Source organism: Mustela nivalis (assembly GCF_964662115.1).
Source record: "Mustela nivalis genome assembly, contig: HAP1_SCAFFOLD_1008, whole genome shotgun sequence".
NCBI classification, from domain to species: Eukaryota; Metazoa; Chordata; class Mammalia; order Carnivora; family Mustelidae; genus Mustela; species Mustela nivalis.
The window spans coordinates 51,215-62,162 of record NW_028135656.1 but is presented as its reverse complement, the minus strand read 5'-3'; the positions used below and the strand labels follow the sequence as shown (position 1 = coordinate 62,162).

The following is a 10,948-nucleotide window of genomic DNA, read 5'->3' as shown; positions in this document are numbered from 1 at the left end:
TGTGGTTTGTTGTTGTCTTTTTTTTCATTTTCCATGAGTTACCTGAGTATCTACAGTGCTCACCTTTCTACTTTCTGAGGATTCCGTAACGTGAAAGAGTCATGGGAATCATTTGTGATGCCTGAACTAAAAAACCATATATGCACATGTATAAAATATCCATATGTTCAAGGATTCTGGTAGGTGACTAAAGAATTCGGAGGCAAATAATATGTATGTATTGCCATTGAGCTAAAACAAACAAACAAACAAACAAACAAAAAACAAACAGCAATAGTCTAAAGCTTTTTTTTTTTTTTTTTTTTTAATAATTGCACTGTATACTGAGAAGCTGCAACCAGGGTCCCTACTAACTTGAGAATTCTCCAAATGGACTGTTCCTAACTAGGTGGTATGGTCAGCGTTGCCATCCTATCTAGTCTTGCCTTCTTTATGTAAGTCAAAACCTGGTGTTACTAGTATAATTAAGAAAATATATATATTTTAACAAGTACAATTGAATTTTGAAAAGAAAAGATTATTTCTAATAGGAAGAAATGAAAAGGAATTGTACAGGTCATATTTGATCCAAATGCTGAAGAATTTACTAGATTTTGGTGAGTGAGGTTAGAGAAGGAACATTCCTCTTAAATGAGAGAATATTGGTTAAGAAATAGTGCAGCAAAATCTGGACCATCACCAGGAAATAACAGATAGGGCTTACAAAATTATGTATATGGCCTGGGAAAGTGTATAGATGTAAAATAGATATTAATTGGCCTTAGATATTTTGCCAAGATTTGGATTTTATGTTGTAAGTAGTAGGAAGCCATGTTTTAGAAAAATAAACCTTCTCTAAGGCAGTAGTGACAGACATACAGACACTGAATTTTTTGCTAAGGTTGGATTCTACTTTGTATTCAAAGGAGATAAATATGACATATATATGAGAAATACTAGTCTGAAATTCTTTAACAAAATTCAATCAAATCATTCCATAACTCCTTTTCTTACTGTTAAGATGTTACATCCTTTGTATTGTATTCTTTTTTTTTTTAACGATTTTATTTATTTATTTGTCAGAGAGAGCGAGAGCAAGCACAGGCAGACAGTGGCAGGCAGAGGCAGAGGGAGAAGCAGGTTCCCTACGGAGCAAGGAGCCCGATGTGGGACTCGATCCCAGGATGCCAGGATCATGACCTGAGCTGAAGGCACCTGCTTAACCAACTGAGCCACCCAGGCGTCCCTGTATTGTATTCTTATAAGTATTTTTTCCTGAATTCAAAATTTAAGACAGTGATCATTCTTTTGATTACATATATATATGTATATATATACATATATATATATATATATATAGTTATGCCCTAATAATGGGTCCATGATTAAAGGAGCGAAACTGATACAAAGCGAAGATCAAGCAAAGCTTTATTTCGCGCCAAGCATCAAAAAGCTAACCGAACATTCGGGACGCACCTCTTACAAGAGGGCAACACTTCTCTGTTTCACAGACTAGCTTTTAAGGGCAAAGGCCATGCGGTCAGGCTTGGCCACGCACAGGTGGCCAATGAGATTGTAACACACACAGGAAACTCCACAATGATGCTAGGTGACCAACTGAGTTACAATTTACCCTAGTAGACATTTGAACCAGCCTATTACACCTTGATTGAGACTAGCGCCAAAAAGGCTCCCAAAGGGCAGGGCCCCTACTCCTTGGTAACCAGGGAGACAATATGTATCCCCCCACCCCCCACTGATCGATGTCTCCACCTGACCCACCTTTGTATCTGGGCTTTGTTACCTGAAGCTGGTTTCTGGGACTAGTCTCCAAGTAAATCCCCTAGGGGAAGGGGAGCAGGGACAGTTTCTAAATAGGTCCTTACATATATATATATATATTTCTTCTTTGGCTCAAGTTGTTCCTAACACACTTCCTTTTATAAGAAGAAAAAAATGACTTCTTCAATAATTGGGAAGAATTGTTCCAGTTTATACTAAGATCTAAACGTGCAGGGCTGTGATTAAAAGTACAACTACTGGGGTACCTAGGTGGCTCAGTGGGTTAAAGCCTCTGCCTTCGACTCCGTTCATGATTCCAGGGTCCTGGGATTGAGTCTTGCATTGGGCGTTCTGCTCAGCAGGGAGCCTGCTTCCTCCTCTCTCTCTCTCTCTCTGCCTGCCTCTCTGCCTACTTGTGATCTCTATCTGTCAAATAAATAAATAAAATCTTAAAAAAAGTACGACTACTAAAACAATGCTTTACAAACAGTGTATAGTCAATAAGTACCTACCTATAAGTGACTTGATCAGTTAAGCCTCTGTCTTCACCTCAGATCATGATCTCAGGGTCCTGGGACTGAGACCTGCATTGGGTCCCTTCTCAGCAGGGAATCTCCCTCCCTCTCTCCCTCTGCCCCTTTCTCTTGGCTTGGGTTCTCTCTCTCTCTCTCTCTCTCTCTCAAATAAATAAATAATCTTTTCTTTTTTGAGTGGTTTAAAAAAAACATGGTAGCGACATTTGTGGTGAGCATAGCATAACGTATAGAGAAATTGAATGACATTGTACACCTGAAACTAATGGAACATTGTGGTAACTCTACTCAAACAGAAAAAAACAATTAAATAAAATCAGAATGAAAAAGGAGACATAACTGACACCACAACTATACAAATATCGTAACAGATTACTATGAACCATTATATGGCAATAATTGGAAACCAAAAAGAAATATATAAATTCATAGAAACATATAACCTATAAAGACTGAATCATGAAGAAATAGAAAATATGAACACACCAAGAATGAATAAAGACACTGAATCATTAATCAAAAACCTCTCAATGACAAGAAGACCAGCACCAGATAATTATATTGGTTGAATTCTACCAAACATTAAAGAAGCATTGGGAACATCTCCTTTCAGCGTTGTCATGTTTCTCCAGTAGTACCTCAATGAGCAGGGAGACCAAGTCTATACTCTGAAGAAGCTTGACCCTGTGAGACAACAGACCTGCTCGGCGCATCCTGCTCTGTTCTCCCCAGATGACAAATATTCTTGACACCGAATCACCATCAAGAAATGCTTCAAGGTGCTCATGACCCAGCAACAGCGCCCTGTCCTCTGAGGGTCTCTTAAGCTTCACGTTTCTTCTGCTACCCCTCAGAGACTTTCCCAAACCAAGCTCTTCAAACTGTGAGCCTTGAAGCCTTCTTACCACCCTTGCTGTTTGGAATCCGGTTTCATCGTTTCCCTTGATCGTGCTTGTGCAGAGCAGTTATGGTAGCCTCCCTCTTAAGGAAACAAGTTTGAATTTTCTTTCCCTAATTTGAATCACTGCTAGGTTATTAAAATGATTTGAAAAAGCTAAAAAAAATTAAAGAAGCATTAACATCAATCCTTATCAAACTCTTCCAAAAAACTGAAGAGGAAAGAACACTCCCAAATTCATTTTCCATGGCCAGCATTGTCCTGATACCAAAGCCAGATAAAGACACTACAAGGTGGGTGCCTGGGTGGCTCAGTGGGTTAAAGCCTCTGTCTTCGGCTCAGGTCATGGTCCGGGGGTTCTGGGATCGAGCCCCGCATTGGGCGCTCTGCTCAGCGGGGAACCTGCTTCCCCTCCTCTCTCTCTGCCTTCCTCTCTGCCTACTTGTGATCTCTCTCTGTCAAATAAATAAATAAAATCTTTTTAAAAAAGAGACACTACAAGGGAAAACAAAACAAAACAAAACAAAAAGCCACAGACCAATATCTTCTCTGAACATAGATGAAAAATTCACAATAAATATTAGCAAACAAAATTCAAATCACAATAAAAGTACCATACACTATGATCAGGCAGGATACATCCTTGTGATACAGGGTTGGTTCAATATATACAAATCAATAAAAAACATAATAATAAGAACAATCATAAGAAGAAGGACATAATAATAATAATATATAACATCTATAATAGAATAAAAGATAAAAATCATATGATAATCTCAGTAGATTCATAAAAAGCTATTGACAGAATTCCACATCCATTCATGATAAACGCCCTCAACAAACTAGATAAAGAAACATACCACAACATAATAATAAAAGCCATACTGGATAAGCACCCATATTTCATACTGAATGACAAAAGCTTAACAGCTTTTCCTCTAATATCAGGAACAAGACAAGGATGCCCACTCTTACCACACCAACTCAGTGCAATCTGGCAAGGAAAAAAAAAAACTAAAAGTTTTCTAAATCAGAAGGAAAAAGTAAGTTCTGTCTATTTGCAGATGACTTGATTTTATATATGGAAAATCCTAAACATTCCACCAAAAAACTGTTAGATGTAATTAACAAATTCAGGAAAGTTGCAGGATACAATATCAACATACTGATATCAGTAGTGTTTCTATACAATAACAACAAATTACCTGAAAAAGAAATTAAAAATCCATTAACAATAACATCAAACACAAGAAAATTCTTAAAAATATATTTAACTAAGGAGGTGAAAAGATTGTGAATAGCCAAAGCAATCAAGAGAAAGAACAAAGCTGGAGACATCATACTTTCTGATTTTAAACTATATGTAGTAATAAAGCTATAGTAATCACACAGTGTAGTATTGTTCATAAAAGCAGGCATTTAAGTAAATAGAAAAGAGATCCTAGAAATAAGCCCATACAGTTAAAGTCAACTAACTTTTGACAAAACATCAAGAATATAAAATAGGGAAAAATGGTCTCTTAAAAAATTAAACTTGGGAAACTATATATCCACATGCAAAAGAATGAAACTAGACTCCTTTCATAGTACACAAAAATCAATTCAAAATATATTGAGGACTTGAAGGTAAGACCTTAAACAACAAAATTCATGAAGAAAATATAAGAAGTATATTTTATATACTCTTTAATGTCTTGGCAATGACTTTTTTTTTAATACCAAAAACAAAGGCAATGAATGAAAAATACATGTATGGGACAGCATCACACTAAAAAACTCTATGCAAGGGTGCTTTGCTGGCTTGGTCAGTAAAGCATGCAACTCTTGATCTTGGGTTTGTAGGTTTGAGCCTCATTTTGGGTATAGAGATTACTTAAAAAAAATCTTTTCTAAAAAATTAAAAAAGAAAAAGCTCTATGCAGCAGAGAAAACCACAACAAAAGCAAAAGGCAAGCTATGAAACAAGACAAGGATGTCCATTCACCACCTTTATTCTTCATATTACTGGAAGTTCTACCTACAGCAATCAGACAACAAAAACATATAGAAGGTATCCAAACTGGTAAGGGAAAAGTAAAACATTCACTATTTGGAGATGGCATGATACTGTATGTAGAAAAACAAAAAGACCCAGCAATTGCACTATTGGGTATTTAACCTAAGGATACAAAGGTAGTGATCCAAAGGGGCACGTGTACTCGAATGTTTATAGCAGCAATGTCCACAATAGCCAAACTATGGAAAGAACCTAGATGTCCATCAACAGATGAATGGATCAAGAAGATGTGGTATATATACACAATGGAATACTATGCAGCCATCAAAAGAAATGAAATCTTGCCATTTGCGACAACATGGATGGAACTAGAGCGTATCATGCTTAGCGAAATAAGTCAGGCGGAGAAAGACAACTATCATATGATCTCCCTGATATGAGGAAGTGGTGTTGCAACATGGGGGCTTAAGTGGGTACGAGAAGAATAAATGAAAGAAGATGGGATTGGGAGGGAGACAAACCATAAGTGACTCTTAATCTCACACAACAAACTGAGGGTTGCTGGGGGGAGGGGCTTTGGGAGAAGGGGGTGGGATTATGGACTTTGGGGAGGGTATGTGCTTTGGTGAGTGCTGTGAAGTGTGTAAACCTGGTGATTCACAGACCTGTACCCCTGGGGATAAATTATATGCTTATAAAAAATAAAAAATTATATTTAAAAAAATTGAATTTGGGGAAAGTATATGCCACTGTAATATTTAAAAATGTGAGAACTTCCAAATATATATTCCTGAAGTAACAGATCTTGTGGGTCAATATATTTAAAATATATCATTAGGATCATAAGATAACAAATAATCTGGATGGGGAGGAGCGGGCGGCGCGAGGGAGGGGCCTGCGGAGCAGCGGCGGCGGCGGCGGCGGCGGCGGCGGCCCCAGCCCGCGCAGCCCGGCTCGGCCCTGGCTCGGTGGGCGCAGCGCCGCGGGGTACCCTCCCGCCGCCGCGCAGCCAGGCGCCCGGGCACCAGGCCGCCACTGCCCCCGCCGCCTCGGCCGCCGCCGCCCGCTGCTGCCAGGCGCACGACGCAGCGCGCACCGGCCGGGATGAGCGCCCGGGCCCTGGCCCGCCCCCACCCGCGGCCGCCGCCGCCCGCCGCGCGCTCGCCTGACCGCGGCGCCCGCCCCGGTCGCCCCGCCCGTCCCAGGCCGCCCCCAGCCGCGATGCCCGGCCCCCGGGGCCCTGGCGGCCGCGCCCCTGCTAGGCTGCGGCAGCATGGCCCGCGCGCCCGGCGCGACCTCTGCGGATTGCATCGGTGTGCAGCGGCGGGGCATGCCCAGGGCACCGGCACGGCCTTCAATGGGCGAGAACACGGACACGCGGAAAATTAACCACAGCTTCCTGCGGGACCACAGCTATGTGACTGAAGCCGATATCATCTTACTGTTGAGTTCAACCATACCGGAGAGCTGCTGGCCACAGGCGACAAGGGTGGCCGTGTGGTCATCTTCCAGCGGGAACCGGAGAGTAAAAATGCGCCTCACAGCCAAGGCGAGTATGACGTCTACAGCACCTTCCAGAGCCATGAGCCTGAGTTCGATTATCTCAAGAGTCTGGAGATAGAGGAGAAAATCAACAAGATCAAGTGGCTTCCGCAGCACAATGCCGCCCACTCCCTGCTGTCCACCAACGATAAAACTATCAAACTATGGAAGATCACGGAACGAGATAAAAGGCCTGAGGGATATAACCTGAAAGTTGAAGAAGGGAAGCTTAAGGACTTGTCCACGGTGACGTCACTGCAGGTGCCTGTGCTGAAGCCCATGGATCTGATGGTGGAGGTGAGCCCAAGGAGGGTCTTCGCCAACGGCCACACCTACCACATCAACTCCATCTCCGTCAACAGCGACTGTGAGACGTACATGTCGGCGGATGACCTGCGCATCAACCTCTGGCACCTGGCTGTCACCGACAGGAGCTTCAGTATCCTTTCCCGCACCATCTCTCAGGGGGCTTCCGGAAGGGGGGTGCTGGCTCAGTTCTGCTTTTACTCAGTTTCTTCAGCAAGTGAGGCACCGATCTGGAATCCTGATGAACTGATTTATGAAAACTCTAAATCCATGGCTGCCGAGGGTTATATTTGACCCCTTGCCTTCTCTGGATGGCTGTTTTCTCTGTCGTTCTGGGACCACCTCGGAGACCCCAGAGGAGAGAGAGTTCTGGGGTCTGTCCTCCCAGAGGAGGGATGGCAAACCCATTGGAGAGTCAGACGGAGGCTGCTCTGGACTCTCCTCCCTGCAGCCCAAGGCAGGGGCCTGAGTGTGTGATGAGCAGCCTTGGGGTCCCGGCTTAGGGGGATAGTCGAGGTGTCAGGAGCCCAGCTGGAGGGGGGCCTGCCTGGAGATGCCCTATATCTAGGCAAGCTAAGGGCAGTAGGATGGACTCTAGACCCTGCTGGCTGGTGAAGAATGAACTTGGTATACAAGCACAAGCCTGGGAGGAGCCCCCATGGACAAAGCAGGCAGGTTGCTACCGTGTCACTGTTTGCAGGCCAGTTATAATAATCCTACACAGTGGGGCTCTGCGCCTGAAAACAAACAAACAAACAAACAAACAAAAACCAAAAAACCAAAAAACAAAAAAACAAAAACAAATAATCTGTATGTATTTTATATGTTATTTATTTAAACAATGTCATATACTGTATTTCCCTGTTTCATTAAATCTTCTACAAGATTATTGTAGCAACAATAAAAAAAAAAAAGAAAAAAGAAAAACAAAAAGACTCCCCACAAAGCTGCTAGCACTGATAAACAAATTCAGTAAAGTTGCAGGATACAAAATTAATGCAACATAATCTGTTCTATCTCTATATACCAAAAAAGAAGCAACCGAAAGAGAAATTTTTTAAAAAACATTCCATTCATGAATGCAATGAAAATAATAAGATACCTAGAAATAAACCAACGAGATGAAAAGCTTGTACTCTGAAAACTATAAAAAAAACTGATGAAAGAAATTGAGGATGACACAAAGAAATGGAAAGACAGTCCATGCTCATGGATTGGAAAAAGAAATATTGTTAAAATTCCTTTGATACCCAAAACAATCTACACATTTAATACGATCCTATCAAAAAAACCCACAATATGATTTTTCACAGAACCAGAACAAACAGGTTTACAATTTGTATGGGATCACAAAAGACCTCAAATAGCTAAAGCAACCTTGAAAAAGGAAAGCCAATCTGGAGGCATCACAATTCTGAAATGCAAGTTATATTACAAAGCTGTAGTGATCCAAACAGTATGGTATTGGCACAAATATAGACACAGAGATCAACTGAACAGAGTAGAAAACACAGAAATAAACCCACAATTATATGGCCAATTAAATTATCTCTGACAAATCAGGAAAGAATACCCATGGGTAAAAGTCCTTTCAACAAATGGTGTCCAAAACTGGACAGCAACATGCAAAAGAATGAAATTAGACTACTTTCTTTCAACATACACAAAATAAATTCAAATTCAAAATGGATTAAAGACCTAAATGTGAGACCCGAAACCACAAAAATCATAGAAAAGAACAAAGACAATAATTCCTCTGGCATTGGCTATAGCAACGTTTTTTCTAGATAGGTCCCTGAAACAAAGGAAACAAAAGCAAAAATAAACTACATCAAAAGAAAAAGCATTTGTGCAGTGACAGAAACAATCAACAAAACTAAATGGCAAACTATGGAATAGGAGAAATTTACAAATAACACACCTGATAAAGGGTTGACATATGTAATAAAGAGTTAGAATCCAAAATCTATAAAGAAATTACAAAGCTGAACACACACAAAATGAATAATCCAATTTTAAAATGTGCAGAAGACACAGACATTTGTCCAAAGAAGACTTACAGATGATCAACACACACATTTGAAAAGATGCTCATTATCCTATATCATCAGGGAAATGTGAATCAAAACTACAATGAGATATCACCTCATACCTGTCAGAATGGCTAAAATAAAAAACACCAGATATCAGGAGTGGTGAGGATGTGGAAAAAAAGGAAGTCTTGCAATGTTGGTGGTAGGAATTCAAACTGGTACAGCCACTGTGGAAAACACTATGGAGGTTCCTCAAAAAGTGAAAAATAGAAATACCCCACAATCTAGTAATTGCGCTACTTGGGTTTTTTTTGGGGGGGGGTGGGGGTGGGGGTGGGGGTTGTTCTTGTTTTTGTTTTTGCACTACTGAGTTTTTAACCAAAGATTACAAAAACACTAATTCAAAGGGACCATGCACCCTTATATTTACTGCAGAATTACTTAACAATAGCCAAGATATGGAAGCAACCCAAGTGACCATTGATAGAGGAATGGATAAAGAAGATGTGGTATATATAAAATGGAATATTTTTCAGCCATTAAAAAAAAGAACAAACGTGATTAAAACTAGAGAGTATAAGGGTGTATAGAGGGAGAAGAAACAAGATGACAGCGGAGGAGGAGACCTAAAATCATCAGGTCCCAGGAGTTCAGTTAGATAGTTATCATACCATTCTGAACACCTACAAACTCAACAGGAGATCGAAGAGAAGAAGAGCAACAATTCTAGGAACAGAAGAGCAACCACTTTCTGCAAGTTAGGATGTATGGAGAAGTGAATCTGAGGCAATATACAGGAAGGTAGACTGTGGGGGGAGGGGCTGGCTCCCAACAAACGGTGGAGCAACAGAGCACAAATCAGAACTTTTAGAAGTTGGCTCCACTGAGGGACCTCACTCCAGAGGTTAAGCAGGAGTTAGAGCCCTCGCAGGAACAGTGTGGTCACAGAAAGAACAGGGGTGTCTGAGTGTGGCAGAGCTCCAAGGTATCAGAGCAGGGAAGCTGGCAGCAGAGATGAAGCCAAGGAGGGGGCTCTCAGCTTGGGGTTACCTTAAACTGTGATCTCAAAGAGCATGGACCCCACAAGTCGCTGACCCAGAGAGACTCACCTTCCTCTTCTGGGAGGAACAGGATGGCAGGAATCTGCTGGGTTTGGAGACTCCAAACAAAGCCCTGCGCCAGAGATAGAAATGCTTGGACACAGGTTGGAGACCAGAGAGATATGAGAGATTGACTGCTTTTCTCGCAGGGCGCACTGAGGAGTGGGACCCTGAGCTCTTGGTTCCTCCAGCCAGAGATTGGGAGACTGGTATCATTATTCCTGTCCTCCAGAGCTCTACAGAAAGCATTCGGGGAACAAAATCTCCCGAGACCAAAATTGTGCAGATTAGTTAGCCTGGCCCCTGGCAAAGGCAGTGCAATTCCGGCTTGGGCAAAGATATTTGAGAATCCTGGCTACAGGCCCCTCCCCCAGAAGATCAGCAAGAAAATCCAGCCAAGACCATGTTAACAGATCACTGAGAACTGCAGAACTCTGGAATGCAACACATAGAATTCATGGATTTTCCTCCATGATTCTTTAATCTTTCAAAGTTAAATATTTTTCATTTTATTTTCTTCTTATTCAGGTTGTAAAATTGTTCCTCTTTCCTATTTTAAACTTTTTAACTATTCTATCTTATCTATACCTTTTTTAAAAATCTTTTTAAATTTTCATTGTTATATTCTATCCCTTCGTTGTATTTAACCTTACTTTTTGTATACATATAGGCTTTTCTTTCTTCAGGGATACAGTTTCTTCTAATAGATCAAAATATACCTTAAATCTAGTGCATGGCTTTTTTTTAGTCTCCAGCCTGCTCACATTCTTTCCTAT

At 41.2% G+C, this 10,948-nt stretch overlaps 1 pseudogene across 1 annotated transcript; it reads left to right on the top strand.

The window, feature by feature from the left end:
- Positions 1 to 2,914: 2,914 nt before the first annotated feature.
- On the top strand, positions 2,915 to 3,269 carry LOC309857640 (H/ACA ribonucleoprotein complex subunit 3 pseudogene; annotated as a pseudogene). The gene has a single exon. The product of its transcript is annotated as an H/ACA ribonucleoprotein complex subunit 3 pseudogene (transcript).
- Positions 3,270 to 10,948: the final 7,679 nt, after the last annotated feature.